General features: G+C 41.7%; 1 pseudogene; it reads right to left on the reverse strand.

Moving 5' to 3' along the window:
• Nucleotides 1–6,506: 6,506 nt before the first annotated feature.
• Nucleotides 6,507–13,628, reverse strand: LOC148185426 (uncharacterized; annotated as a pseudogene).
• Nucleotides 13,629–14,750: the final 1,122 nt, after the last annotated feature.

Here is a 14,750-nt window from a genome sequence, read left to right on the forward strand (position 1 = left end):
TTGAAAATGGGGAGTGGGGGCATGAGCAGTGAGGAAGGAGGAGGTAATATTGAAGTAAAGCCACCTACCTTTGCAATGGGCATGCATCTGCCAGAATTTGTCTGAGGACTTTATAATTAAAAGTCCTGCCATTCTTCAGGAGGTCAACAACGTCTAACTTGGCCTTTTCACCACAGCTTCAATGGCTGCTTCAGTGCTGTTCTTCATGCAAGTCCTCCGCAGATGGACTGAGAGGGCCTCCTGAGTCCTCATACACTTTGGGCACAGCAGGCAGTGTCGGTTTGAAGGTTTCCTGGACAAAAAGACAGTAAGGATAGTGTGGTTAATATAAGAATAAAAATAGTTTACTTAACATGCACTAATTAAGGTGCATGAAATATACAATCTGAAAAACACAGTTGGTCTAACTCAAAAGCTAAGCATGCACTCTGAACTTTGCAAAAGCAGACACAATGGGCACAGCAGATAGTGTCTGGATGTAGGTTTCCTTGACAAATAAAAAGGCAGAACCATCTTCACCTATTTTTACAATCCAGTATCTAAGCAAGTATTAATGTTACTTACCTTGGAGCCATTTCAGTAGCAAGAAAAATGAAAATCTCTGGTGCAGTGTAGTTTACAGCTAGAGGTCTGACTCTAGGTCTGTGTGAGTGACCAAGTTTCTCCTGTATTTGTACTGTGCACCTTACAGCCCCACCCACATTTCACATTAACAGGTAACTCCCCCACCCACCCAGGTCCTGGGCTCTCAGGAAATATTAGTAGAGACAGGTTTAAAAGTTTTCTCAATGAAGGATTAGTCTAAAACTACATTCTGACTATTGAGATTTCTGAAATAAATAATCTCACTAGGAGGGTTTACCATGAAATATTTTAATTTAAATCACATCTACAGGTGGTGGGCTTTCAGAAAATATAAATATAGACAGGTTTTAAAGCTTTCTGAATGAAGCTGGACCCTAAAACTATGGGCAGACTATTCAAATTTGTGATGGTAAATTTAGAAAGCATGTCCATTTGTCATGAAAAATCTCACTAGAAGGGAGTACCATGCCCATTTAAATATTAAATCACATCTACAGGTCCTGGGCGTTCATAAAATATATTGACAGGTTTTAAAGCTGTCTGAAGGAAGGGAATCCCCTAACCTACAGGCTGAACATTTAGGGCTCCAATTCACTCATTTGGGGAAGCCTCACCATATGTGCAGAGGCTTCCCCAAATAAGAGAATTTTTGAGGAGCTCCAGTCACAATCAAGTGATGACGCTCCAGCTCCTCAGTCAGTCTTTCAATAAGGAAAAATATATTTGAAAATGGTTAATGATTACATTTGATAATATTAACAGACATTACAATATATAATGTAATGTCTGCCCTATCAACTTTCGATGGTACTTTCTCGACAGAGAGCTCTGGAACGCCTCTGCTGCTCTGAGAAACTCTCTGCGGTGTACCAGGGGCAAGAAACTCTCCACGGGAAGAAACGGTCTGCGGTGTACCAGGGGTACAAATCTCTCTGCGGTGTACCAGGGGTGCGAGATGGTGTCTCAGGGACAGAGACGAGGAAAGTCAGTATAATGGCCAAAAACAGCATAATATTGCACGTTGACAGGGTTGTTAACTCCGCAGATGCACTGCTCCATAATGACATACCCATAGACTGTTAGCTGAACACCATGCAATCTGCATTTCTCAGCTCCGGGTCTTTAGGGCTCGTACCTGCACAATATCAGGGAGGCAGTCTCGGTTAAGCTGTGGCACCAGCACCACCACCACCACCACCACCACCTATTTGTGGTCATACTGACCGACTGTCATATGTGACCTGTCTTTGGAGGGCCCCCGCCGACCGGCCTAGCGCCGGAGTTTGGGCGGGCGGTTCCTTTGGCCAGCGGGTTCACCTCTATGGCTGGGAGGGTTTAGCGTATGAGGGTGTAACACCCCCCTCCACGCTCCTGCCATGCAGGCCCCATCCTAAGCAGAATCAAGAAGTCCCATTTGTCCTATGCCAGTCTCCATTGCCTGCGCGATGGAGATCTGGGAAGCATGAGCTCTTGCTGGGAAACTGACCACATCCAGCTGGTGCATAATGAAACCAAAATGGCCAAGACTTGGCTTCTCTGGCTCCTCTGCCAGATAGAGACAGGGTGACCTCAGAGCACCCTTGCCTGGCCAGAGGGCGACTTGGTTGATCCTGCCAGTAGCATATGCTTGTCTCAAAGGTTAAGCCATTCAAGTTTAAATACACATGGCCAGTACAGTGACACTGTGAATGGCTCATTAAATCAGTTATGGTTCCTTTGATCGCTCCAACTTTTCCTGGATAACTGTGGCAATTCCAGAGCAATACATGCCAACAAGTGCTGACCCTGGGGATGCGTGCATTTATCAGACCTAAAACCCATGCGAGGTCGCCCCTTGAGGTGCCCTGGTGGCTTTGGTGACTCTAGATGACCTTGAGCTGATCGCTGACACTCTTGGTGGTGATGTTTCATTCAAATATCTGCCCTATCAACTTTTGATGGAACCTTATGTGACTGTATAAGAATGTCATGGGACTCGCTGGACTTCTGTCAGAATGTCTGTATTCATCCAAAACCAGGGAGTGCCCCCCCCCCCGTAGGCACAAAGCATTATGGGACGTCTAGTGTAACAATCCTACCATTACACCTCCTCCTTTTAGCTAAAGTCATACTCATTTTCAACCAAACAACAATAAAGCATTTGACAGCTTGTATGAACATTAATGTACTGTATACTCATTTCAACATAAACATTGTAATGCTTCTCCGTTTTCTTTCTGTTAACACCATAAACACAAACTGTCTCAGAACTGCATAAACAGCATTTTGAACATTTGTTTTATCACTTAAACAAACAGGTGTCCTCTATTTCACCAATCTAGCCTATAAGGAGGTCTTACAACTTGACCAAACCGTGGAAAGAAATCTGTAGCTCTAAGGTGACTCCTGTTTCTTCTTAGAAAACCTGTCAGTCTCAACCATGTAAGATCTGGGATTACTGGCAGGTCTAACTACTGCTCCTGTAGTTCCTTCTGTAATAATCCAAACTTTCTGTCCCAGTTGTTAGTTTTGGAAGTGGTCTGGTATGGTGGTTCAGGTTGTATTGTTTTGCCTGCCCTCACCTCCCCTCCTCATCCTTCTTTCGTAAACCTTGCAAGTCTGGTCACTTAGGATGCAGCTTGGGTGTGGGCTGAGGTAGAGAGGTGTGCAGGTTTCTCCCCATTAGCAGCTGAGCTGGCGAGGATCCATGTTCCACCGGGATGCCTCTGTACACCAGCAGTGCTCTGTTGAAGTCATTGTCCTTTTTCCCACAAGTCCTTGATGATATGAACAGTATGTTTAGCCTCCCCTTTGGCCTGGGGGTACCAGGGGCTGCTCGTGATGTGCCTGAACTGGTACTCCTTCGCAAACTGCTTGAACTGTTCTGATGAAAACTGCGGCCCGTTATCTGATATCACAGTCTCTGCAGTTCCATGTCTAGCAAAGGCCTCTTTAACAGCACTGATAGTGACCTCTGCCGACATGTATTTGAGTTGTGCTACTTCAATATATCTTGAGAAAAAGTCAATGATCAAAAGGTACTGTTTCTTTGACCACTCAAACAGATCCATGCCTACCTTCTGCCATGGGCGGTGTGGAAGTGGAGTGGGTAACAGTGGTTCACGGTTGTGTAGTCTGTATTTTTGACATGTTTCACACTTGTCCACCATTTGGCCTATCTGTGCTGCGATGCCGGGCCACCAGACTGACTCCTTGGCTCGAGCCCTGCATTTCGAGATCCCTTGATGGCCTTCGTGCAGACGCTGCAGAACGTCTCCTCTCAGAGGTGATGGTATCACAAGTCTGTCTCCTTTCATGAGAAACGTCATACAGATTTGGAGAAAAAAAGTCAACTTCATAGATAACAGTGTAAATATACATAGATATTTTTGGGAGTCAAAGTCATAAGTATTGAAATGTCCTCATCTATATAGGCTACTGTTTAGGCTTGTCTTCTGATAGGTTGAATTCCCACTGTAGCCTGGATGCACTTTAATTTGTTGTGGTGCGGTATTTAGTTGTCCTTGCATGAATGACCTTTTTTGTTTCTTGTGCTGTATTTGATTTCAATCTGTGTTTACTGTCCTCATTGAGAGTTTGTGTTTCTAATTGTTCAAAAAAAGGGAAAAAAAAAACAAACAAAAGTAACTTGGGGATACATTTTTATCTTATGTGTGAACATGTTACACTGTAATGACGTGGCCGTAGCATTTGTGTTACTTTTAATAAATTGCATTTTTCATTCTATCCGGTTAAACAGGTCAGTGCCAGTAGTCTGTACATTACAGATGATGCAAACAGAGCCATTCTGCCAGAGGCAGCGGGGCATTTTTCCACCTTCGATCTTAACAATCGCATGCATTATGAGCTCCATGGAGAGCCAGAGCAAAGCCAGCCACCTGCAAGCAGAGCACCTCCACCCATTGCTGCTGTCCCTCTTTTCACTTCATGCACCGAGCCTCATCATCTTCTGCTTCTACGTCTAATGAAAGTGAAACTTCACATGGAATTCCACGAGCTGGTGCCAAGATCCCAGCAAAATCATTCCATAGCTACAGTACATACAATATGCAGCTGATCCCTGCTGCTAAACTTTTATCCTATGATATATTTACTGTTACAAAAAAAGAACACTGCCTTCAAGTCAGACATTTAACCAGATTTTCTTTAGGGATGAACTCAATAGTGATTTTGAACCATCTGTGATTTATACCCAGGTCAGTCCATATTGGTGAAATAGTGAATGGCAAGCTCAGTACTTCCATGACAATGGCCATTCGCTTTTCGGAAGCTGAGGCAAATGTTGAAGGAAGAACTGCAAAGGTGCAGGCTGCCATAAACTCTGATGAGTCACTTACCCTAACAGACAGCCAAGGAAATGAAATCTTGGACTGCGAAGGCATAAGAAGTAAGTTGTATGATCAGAAATTGTGTGTGTGTGTGTGTTTTTTAATGAACTTTAAAGATTTGAAATACATTAAGTGAAGTTAATGTTGTCTGACTCTTTAGGTTCCAAGTACTGGATCTCAAACTCCAGGAAAGTCTATGCCATCACTGACTATGACTTTGTGGAGTTACAGAATGGAAGAAGAGCCAAAGTAAGGTCATACAACATTTGATGTGAAGATGAAATCATATCATTTTAAACAAAGCAAGTGTTAATTTGCAATAGCTGCAACCACATGATATGCACATTTCTGAAATGCAGGATGGTAGGGCCAGCCCAGCCTGCTCAGCCACCCTACATTTTGAAATTTCCAACACCCCCTTTTAGCCATTTCGACTTCACACACTTGACCTTCATGCCAAATTTCAGGTTCCTGCATCCACAAACACACACACACGCCACCATACCAGATTTCAGCCTCTAAGCTCGCAGCCCTAGTTAGTATTTAAACCTATTTTGGTAGAATTTGTTTGTGTTGATCCTGTATGAAGTCATTATGATTTGAGGCAGTTTGCCAAACTTACTGTATTTTGTCTGGAAAACTCCTAAGTTGATGCCTTTAATGAGTAAATATTCAGAAAGATTTTTAAACATTTGTTGGTGTGCACCATTGAGAAATCTTGAGTCTGTTATTTTTCTGTTAAGTCGAAGGTCCCAAGGTAGTTCAAAATCTCAAGACAGTTCAAGCCTAGAAGAAGTCATTAGTAACATTGAGCACCTGAAGCAAGCTGCTGAGAGCCTCCCTGTCATCACCTCAACAATAAACCAGCTGTCTGAGCTTGTCAAGGCCAAAAGTGCAGCAGTAGCTGCTGCCTCTCTGCACCCTATTAAGGATGCCTTCACCTGTATGGTTTGTCGAGGTATGATTATGTAACAATACACAACAGAACACAATACAGCCTTCAGATAATATTCTTATTTTTTATTCAAAGTAACCATTCATATCTGTTTTCTGCATATGTTTTCTTTGTTTAAACCTTACAGCTGTGATGAAGGAGCCCATGTTTTCCACCTGCTGTGAGTCTCTGCTTGGATGCCGTACATGTGTGGAGCATTGGCTGTTAACTTCAGATCTCTGTCTGAAATGCAGACAAGATGGGTTTGCCTCAAGCTCAACCAGGTCAAGGGTCTTTCTGCTGTCTTGTACACAGTGTCTGCAGCTTTCCATGAAGAGGAGTAACCTATTCTGGATCTGCACTAAATGTTAAATCACATCAGCTACCTCTAAGCTGTCCTCCATGTAAGTTTATAAAGGGAATAGTTAAAAACCGATTCAGATGCTACAGTCTGTACAGTATATCTGATTTTGAGCACAACCTGGTTACATGAACAAAAAAGAACTTTGAGAACTGTGAGATTGTAAGTGCCATTTGTTTATTTTAAAATTTGTAGTGCACTTTATGTACAGTTCAGTGTACTGTTTAACAGAGCGTTTACTGTGTGAAATAAATACTTTTCTAAAGAAAAAATTCACAATGCATTTCACTGTAACAGGTCACACACATCTTCTGGTGATTGCAATAAGACACTTAACTGCATCTTTGAAAGGGCCATAGTTATTGTGAACCACATTTTGGTGTAGTGACAGCAAGTCAAAGTGGGAATTAAACTCAGTTTCAGCCATTTGTTGAGCTTCTTCAGAGGTGAAAGGGACACATCCAAAATGGATTCTCTTTTCAAGGCGGATCCCAACTCCTGCTGATACAGATCAGCTGCAACACCACCAACAGGCAGGAGATCCTCGGAAGTTTGGCAGGACACCCTTCTTTAGCCAGCTCATTTGGGATTCCCTTACCTGCAAGACAGGGCAATGAGTAGTGAGATTGAAGGAATTACAGTGATGGGTCAAAACTTGAATGGCAAAATTGTTTGAGCAATCATCAGCATTTTAGAAATTTGAGTTGTCAATACTGAATTTGAACGTAATTTTGTGTTATTTTATTCTTGTTCAGATGTTTCGAGGCCCATCTGTTTTTGAGAATACAGTTGAACTGCAAAACTCTTCTATATTCAAGAAAAAAAAAAAAAGCTCTTGTGTCAGTATTGGCAGAGATCCAAATTCTGGGATTGGATGGGAGCTGAAAACATAATTGGATCTCTAGCAGAATCATACCAGGGATGCTGTGTGCATTCCATGCTTCTACGACATTTGTGAGGCCAATCCTAGCCATCTGGCAGGTGAGGTTTGATACGCAATACTTTGATAAGTTGTCCTCCATATCCAGTTCTTCCTGGTCCAACAGCTGTACCAAAGCCGTCTTCAATGGGTAGTTGACTCACAGATTCACCTCAACCCACATTCTCTCTATCACATGGTTCTGTGTGGGTTTTAAGGACAGTGTCAGTCTGCATGCTCTCATTAGAAGTATGCATCAATTCCAAGACACCAGGACAGCTTGACACACTTACCCTTGTAGAAGGTGTCTGAATGTAGGGCTGCCTTTGAAGATTGTGTCTGTGCTCTGCCAGCATTTCCTGGATGAATAACATCAGGTAAAACTCTCTCCCACAGTCAACTCTGACCTGGTCCCATAGTCCATAGGAAAGCACAGCAGGTCTGAGAATAAACAAACAAAAAATATGACCTTTTATATCAAATTAACTCTCCTGTTGTTAGGGGAAGAAGGAAAAAAGAGAGGAAGGGAGGAAAGGAAAGAAGGATGAAATAAAGAAGGAAAGGGATGAAGGAAAGAGGGGGGGATTTAAGGAGGAAGGAAAGAGAGAAGGAGGAGGGAATGAAAGAAGGATAAAGGAGGAAGGTGAGATGAAAGAAAGCATTATGGGACGTCTAGTGTAACAATCCTACCATTACACCTCCTCCTTTTAGCTAAAGTAATACTCATTTTCAACCAAACAACAATAAAGCATTTGACAGCTTGTATGAACATTAATGTACTGTATACTCATTTCAACATAAACATTGTAATGCTTCTCCGTTTTCTTTCTGTTAACACCATAAACACAAACTGTCCCAGAACTTCATAAACAGCATTTTGAACATTCGTTTTGTCACTTGAACAAACAGGTGTCCTCTATTTCACCAATCTAGCCTATAAGGAGGTCTTACAACTTGACCAAACCGTGGAAAGAAATCTGTAGCTCTAAGGTGACTCCTGTTTCTTCTTAGAAAACCTCTATCAGTCTCAACCATGTAAAATCTGGGATTACTGGCAGGTCTAACTACTGCTCCTGTAGTTCCTTCTGTAATAATCCAAACTTTCTGTCCCAGTTGTTAAGTTTTGGAAGTTTTCTGGTACGGTGGTTCAGGTTGTAGTGTTTTGCCTGCACTCACCTCCCCTCCTCATCCTTCTTTTGTAAACCTTGCAAGTCCAGCCACTTAGGATCCAGCTTGGGTGTGGGCTGAGGTAGAGGTGTGCAGGTATCTCCCATTAGCACCTGAGCTGGTGAGAATCCATGTTCCACCGGGATGCCTCTGTACACCAGCAGTGCTCTGTTGAAGTCATTGTCCTTTTTCCCCACAAGTCCTTGATGATATGAACAGTATGTTTAGCCTCCCCTTTGGCCTGGGGGTACCAGGGGCTGCTCGTGATGTGCCTGAACTGGTACTCCTTCGCAAACTGCTTGAACTGTTCTGATTAAAACTGCGGCCCGTTATCTGATATCACAGTCTCTGCAGTTCCATGTCTAGCAAAGGCCTCTTTAACAGCACTGATAGTGACCTCTGCCGACATGTATTTGAGTTGTGCTACTTCAATATATCTTGAGAAAAAGTCAATGATCAAAAGGTACTGTTTCTTTGACCACTCAAACAGATCCATGCCTACCTTCTGCCATGGGCGGTGTGGAAGTGGAGTGGGTAACAGTGGTTCACGGTTCTGTAGTCTGTATTTTTGACATGTTTCACACTTGTCCACCATTTGGCCTATCTGTGCTGCGATGCCGGGCCACCAGACTGACTCCTTGGCTCTAGCCCTGCATTTCGAGATCCCTTGATGGCCTTCGTGCAGATGCTGCAGAACGTCTCCTCTCAGAGGTGATGGTATCACAAGTCTGTCTCCTTTCATGAGAAACGTCATACAGATTTGGAGAAAAAGTCAACTTCATAGATAACAGTGTAAATATACATAGATATTTTTGGGAGTCAAAGTCATAAGTATTGAAATGTCCTCATCTATATAGGCTACTGTTTAGGCTTGTCTTCTGATAGGTTGAATTCCACTGTAGCCTGGATGCACTTTAATTTGTTGTGGTGCGGTATTTAGTTGTCCTTGCATGAATGACCTTTTTTGTTTCTTGTGCTGTATTTGATTTCAATCTGTGTTTACTGCCCTCATTGAGAGTTTGTGTTTCTAATTGTTCAAAAAAAGGGAAAAAAAAACAAACAAAAAGTAACTTGGGGATACATTTTTATCTTATGTGTGAACATGTTACACTGTAATGACGTGGTCAGTAGCATTTGTGTTACTTTTAATAAATTGCATTTTTCATTCTATCCTGTTAAACAGGTCAGTGCCAGTAGTCTGTACATTACAGATGATGCAAACAGAGCCATTTCTGCCAGAGGCAGCGGGCATTTTTCCACCTTCAATCTTAACAATCGCATGCATTATGAGCTCCATGGAGAGCCAGAGCAAAGCCAGCCACCTGCAAGCAGAGCACCTCCACCCATTGCTGCTGTCCCCTCTTTTCACTTCATGCACCGAGCCTCATCATCTTCTGCTTCTACGTCTAATGAAAGTGCAACTTCACATGGAATTCCACGAGCTGGTGCCAAGATCCCAGCAAAATCATTCCATAGCTACAGTACATACAATATGCAGCTGATCCCTGCTGCTAAACTTTTATCCTATGATATATTTACCGTTACAAAAAAAGAACACTGCCTTCAAGTCAGACATTTAACCAGATTTTCTTTAAGGATGAACTCAATAGTGATTTTGAACCATCTGTGATTTATACCCAGGTCAGTCCATATTGGTGAAATAGTGAATGGCAAGCTCAGTACTTCCATGACAATGGCCATTCGCTTTTAGGAAGCTGAGGCAAATGTTGAAGGAAGAACTGCAAAGGTGCAGGCTGCCATAAACTCTGATGAGTCACTTACCCTAACAGACAGCCAAGGAAATGAAATCTTGGACTGCGAAGGCATAAGAAGTAAGTTGTATGATCAGAAATTGTTTGTGTGTTTTTAATGAACTTTAAAGATTTGAAATACATTAAGTGAAGTTAATGTTGTCTGACTCTTTAGGTTCCAAGTACTGGATCTCAAACTCCAGGAAAGTCTATGCCATCACTGACTATGACTTTGTGGAGTTACAGAATGGAAGAAGAGCCAAAGTAAGGTCATACAACATTTGATGTGAAGATGAAATCATATCATTTTAAACAAAGCAAGTGTTAATTTGCAATAGCTGCAACCACATGATATGCACATTTCTGAAATGCAGGATGGTAGGGCCAGCCCAGCCTGCTCAGCCACCCTACATTTTGAAATTTCCAACACCCCCTTTTAGCCATTTCGACTTCACACACTTGACCTTCATGCCAAATTTCAGGTTCCTGCATCCACAAACACACACACACGCCACCATACCAGATTTCAGCCTCTAAGCTCGCAGCCCTAGTTAGTATTTAAACCTATTTTGGTAGAATTTGTTTGTGTTGATCCTGTATGAAGTCATTATGATTTGAGGCAGTTTGCCAAACTTACTGTATTTTGTCTGGAAAACTCCTAAGTTGATGCCTTTAATGAGTAAATATTCAGAAAGATTTTCAAACATTTGTTGGTGTGCACCATTGAGAAATCTTGAGTCTGTTATTTTTCTGTTAAGTCGAAGGTCCCAAGGTAGTTCAAAATCTCAAGACAGTTCAAGCCTAGAAGAAGTCATTAGTAACATTGAGCACCTGAAGCAAGCTGCTGAGAGCCTCCCTGACATCACCTCAACAATAAACCAGCTGTCTGAGCTTGTCAAGGCCAAAAGTGCAGCAGTAGCTGCTGCCTCTCTGCACCCTATTAAGGATGCCTTCACCTGTATGGTTTGTCGAGGTATGATTATGTAACAATACACAACAGAACACAATACAGCCTTCAGATAATATTCTTATTTTTTATTCAAAGTAACCATTCATATCTGTTTTCTGCATATGTTTTCTTTGTTTAAACCTTACAGCTGTGATGAAGGAGCCCATGTTTTCCACCTGCTGTGAGTCTCTGCTTGGATGCCGTACATGTGTGGAGCATTGGCTGTTAACTTCAGATCTCTGTCTGAAATGCAGACAAGATGGGTTTGCCTCCAAGCTCAACCAGGTCAAGGGTCTTTCTGCTGTCTTGTACACAGTGTCTGCAGCTTTCCATGAAGAGGAGTAACCTATTCTGGATCTGCACTAAATGTTAAATCACATCAGCTACCTCTAAGCTGTCCTCCATGTAAGTTTATAAAGGGAATAGTTAAAACCGATTCAGATGCTACAGTCTGTACAGTATATCTGATTTTGAGCACAGCCTGGTTACATGAACAAAAAAGAACTTTGAGAACTGTGAGATTGTAAGTGCCATTTGTTTATTTTAAAATTTGTAGTGCACTTTATGTACAGTTCAGTGTACTGTTTAACAGAGCGTTTACTGTGTGAAATAAATACTTTTCTAAAGAAAAAAATTCACAATGCATTTCACTGTAACAGGTCACACACATCTTCTGGTGATTGCAATAAGACACTTAACTGCATCTTTGAAAGGGCCATAGTTATTGTGAACCACATTTTGGTGTAGTGACAGCAAGTCAAAGTGGGAATTAAACTCAGTTTCAGCCATTTGTTGAGCTTCTTGAGAGGTGAAAGGGACACATCCAAAAATGGATTCTCTTTTCAAGGCGGATCCCAACTCCTGCTGATACAGATCAGCTGCAACACCACCAACAGGCAGGAGATCCTCGGAAGTTTGGCAGGACACCCTTCTTTAGCCAGCTCATTTGGGATTCCCTTACCTGCAAGACAGGGCAATGAGTAGTGAGACTGAAGGAATTACAGTGATGGGTCAAAACTTGAATGGCAAAATTGTTTGAGCAATCATCAGCATTTTAGAAATTTGAGTTGTCAATACTGAATTTGAACGTAATTTTGTGTTATTTTATTCTTGTTCAGATGTTTCGAGGCCCATCTGTTTTTGAGAATACAGTTGAACTGCAAAACTCTTCTATATTCAAGAAAAAAAAAAAAGCTCTTGTGTCAGTATTGGCAGAGATCCAAATTCTGGGATTGGATGGGAGCTGAAAACATAATTGGATCTCTAGCAGAATCATACCAGGGATGCTGTGTGCATTCCATGCTTCTACGACATTTGTGAGGCCAATCCTAGCCATCTGGCAGGTGAGGTTTGATACGCAATACTTTGATAAGTTGTCCTCCATATCCAGTTCTTCCTGGTCCAACAGCTGTACCAAAGCCGTCTTCAATGGGTAGTTGACTCACAGATTCACCTCAACCCACATTCTCTCTATCACATGGTTCTGTGTGGGTTTTAAGGACAGTGTCAGTCTGCATGCTCTCATTAGAAGTATGCATCAATTCCAAGACACCAGGACAGCTTGACACACTTACCCTTGTAGAAGGTGTCTGAATGTAGGGCTGCCTTTGAAGATTGTGTCTGTGCTCTGCCAGCATTTCCTGGATGAATAACATCAGGTAAAACTCTCTCCACAGGCAACGCTGACCTGGTCCCATAGTCCATAGGAAAGCACAGCAGGTCTGAGAATAAACAAACAAAAAATATGACCTTTTATATCAAATTAACTCTCCTGTTGTTAGGGGAAGAAGGAAAAAAGAGAGGAAGGGAGGAAAGGAAAGAAGGATGAAATAAAGAAGGAAAGGGATGAAGGAAAGAGGGGGGTATCAAAGGAGGAAGGAAAGAGAGAAGGAGGAGGGAATGAAAGAAGGATAAAGGAGGAAGGTGAGATGAAAGAAATGAAGCAAGAAGGAAAGAAGGAAAAAAGAAAGGATAGAAAGAAGAAGGCGGGAGGGAAGGGAGAAGGAGGTATGAAAGGAGGAAAAAGGGATGCAGGGAAGGAGGATGGAGGAAGGAAAGAACAGTCAAAATAGATTGGGTCAATTTGACCCAAGAGGACAACAGGAGAGTCAAACAGTATTAACCCATAGATCCCTAAAGTGACCATTTCTAAAACAAAGGCACAAAAAAATATTTTTGTCAAAATTGAATGATAGCAATAGTTACACTATAGCAATAAAACACTAGTTAGATTATTTTACCTGTACACTTCTTCATAAATGATGATGTTGTTCTTTACTGGCATGGTGGAGTGACTGACAACCTTCTTACTGAAACCATCGATAGCCATAACACGGGTCACCCCAAACATAACAAGCTTTTCATTTTGATCGACATGCAGCTTGTGGCCCATATATTCAGCATTGTAGGCTACAGGGTTCAGATTTTTGGCACCCAAAAATATAAAAATAAATACATTTTAAAAATCCTGTAATGGTAGAGTCCATGTTTGATTAAAATGCAGAAAAGGACAACACTAATTGATCTTACTCGCTGTCTTTCAGTGTGATAGGGTTGATGAACACTTCTCAAAATTTTGCCCACTCTGCCCTCTGAAGCTTTAACTCCTTTTGTGGAGAGATGTCCAGTCATCATTTGAACTCTATAGAATGCATAATACATAGAGTCACAAACTGCATGGAAAGATTGTGATGATTATGACAATTAAAACATTAGTGTCAGTCCTGTTGTGCTTTCCTTTGTAACGTTATGGACTATGGGAGCAGGTGAGAGTTTTATATTGCATTATTCATCCAAGAAAAGATGGCACAAAGTCAGTCTTCAAAAGCTAGCTTATTATCTACACCTACACCCTTGAGCACAACCATGTGATAGCCTACGTGTTTCTATGCTTACCTGTGATCAAGTTTTTATAGGGGTATCATTCATTTATACACTTTAAAAAAAAAAAAAACTGTGATCATGTACGGTGGATAATTAAAAAAAAAAAAAACAGTCTTACCTCAGCAATACCTTGAGCGACTTCAACTGCAAGTTGGCTATCAGGACAAAAGTCCCTGACAAGCCCGTGCTCAGCGCACCACCTCAACACATTCCTCTCTGAAAAACCCCGTCTCCTTCCAAACTGGGTACATAACGCAGTAGCGACATCACAACAGGACATTCCATTTCTTCTATTTTCCACAAGAAAATCTGCATATCCATCCAGAGACATATTTAAAAGTGTGAGCCCGGTGGGTCTGAGTTTTCTGACGCCCTCTGATGACGTGCCCTCTCTTTCTGGCTAGCTCGTGGTACAACTTCCGGGTCACGGAACCAAAATGAACAGGAAATCGAGAATAAGTTTTCCACGGGTGTATTTTAATTGTGATTTCCATTTACAAACACACCTAATTAAATCGGATAACGGATAATGGATAATGTATTACGGCCCGTTTTCCGTTTTTCATTTTGTATTATCACAGAAAAAAACAGAAACGGTTTATTTTTCGTTTTTATTTTGAAATCTCAAAATAGGAAAATGAATGGCCGCGACGTACACGGACCAATAATGACAGCTGCAAGAATTTACAACAGTATTAACGGTGGAAGCAGGCAGGAAACGAGTGAGTAAAAAAGAGGAAAAGAAAAAATAAATAAATAATTAGAGAGAGAAAAAAAATAAAATAGAATAAAGTAAATAATAAAAACAAAAAAAAAAACAAAAGAACCCCCATCCACACACACACACACACACACACACACACACACACACAC

The sequence above is a fragment of the Plectropomus leopardus genome, unplaced genomic scaffold (genome assembly GCF_026936395.1).
Source record: "Plectropomus leopardus strain MGB_pleo_1.0 unplaced genomic scaffold, ASM2693639v1 Contig25, whole genome shotgun sequence".
Classification (NCBI taxonomy): domain Eukaryota; kingdom Metazoa; phylum Chordata; class Actinopteri; order Perciformes; family Serranidae; genus Plectropomus; species Plectropomus leopardus.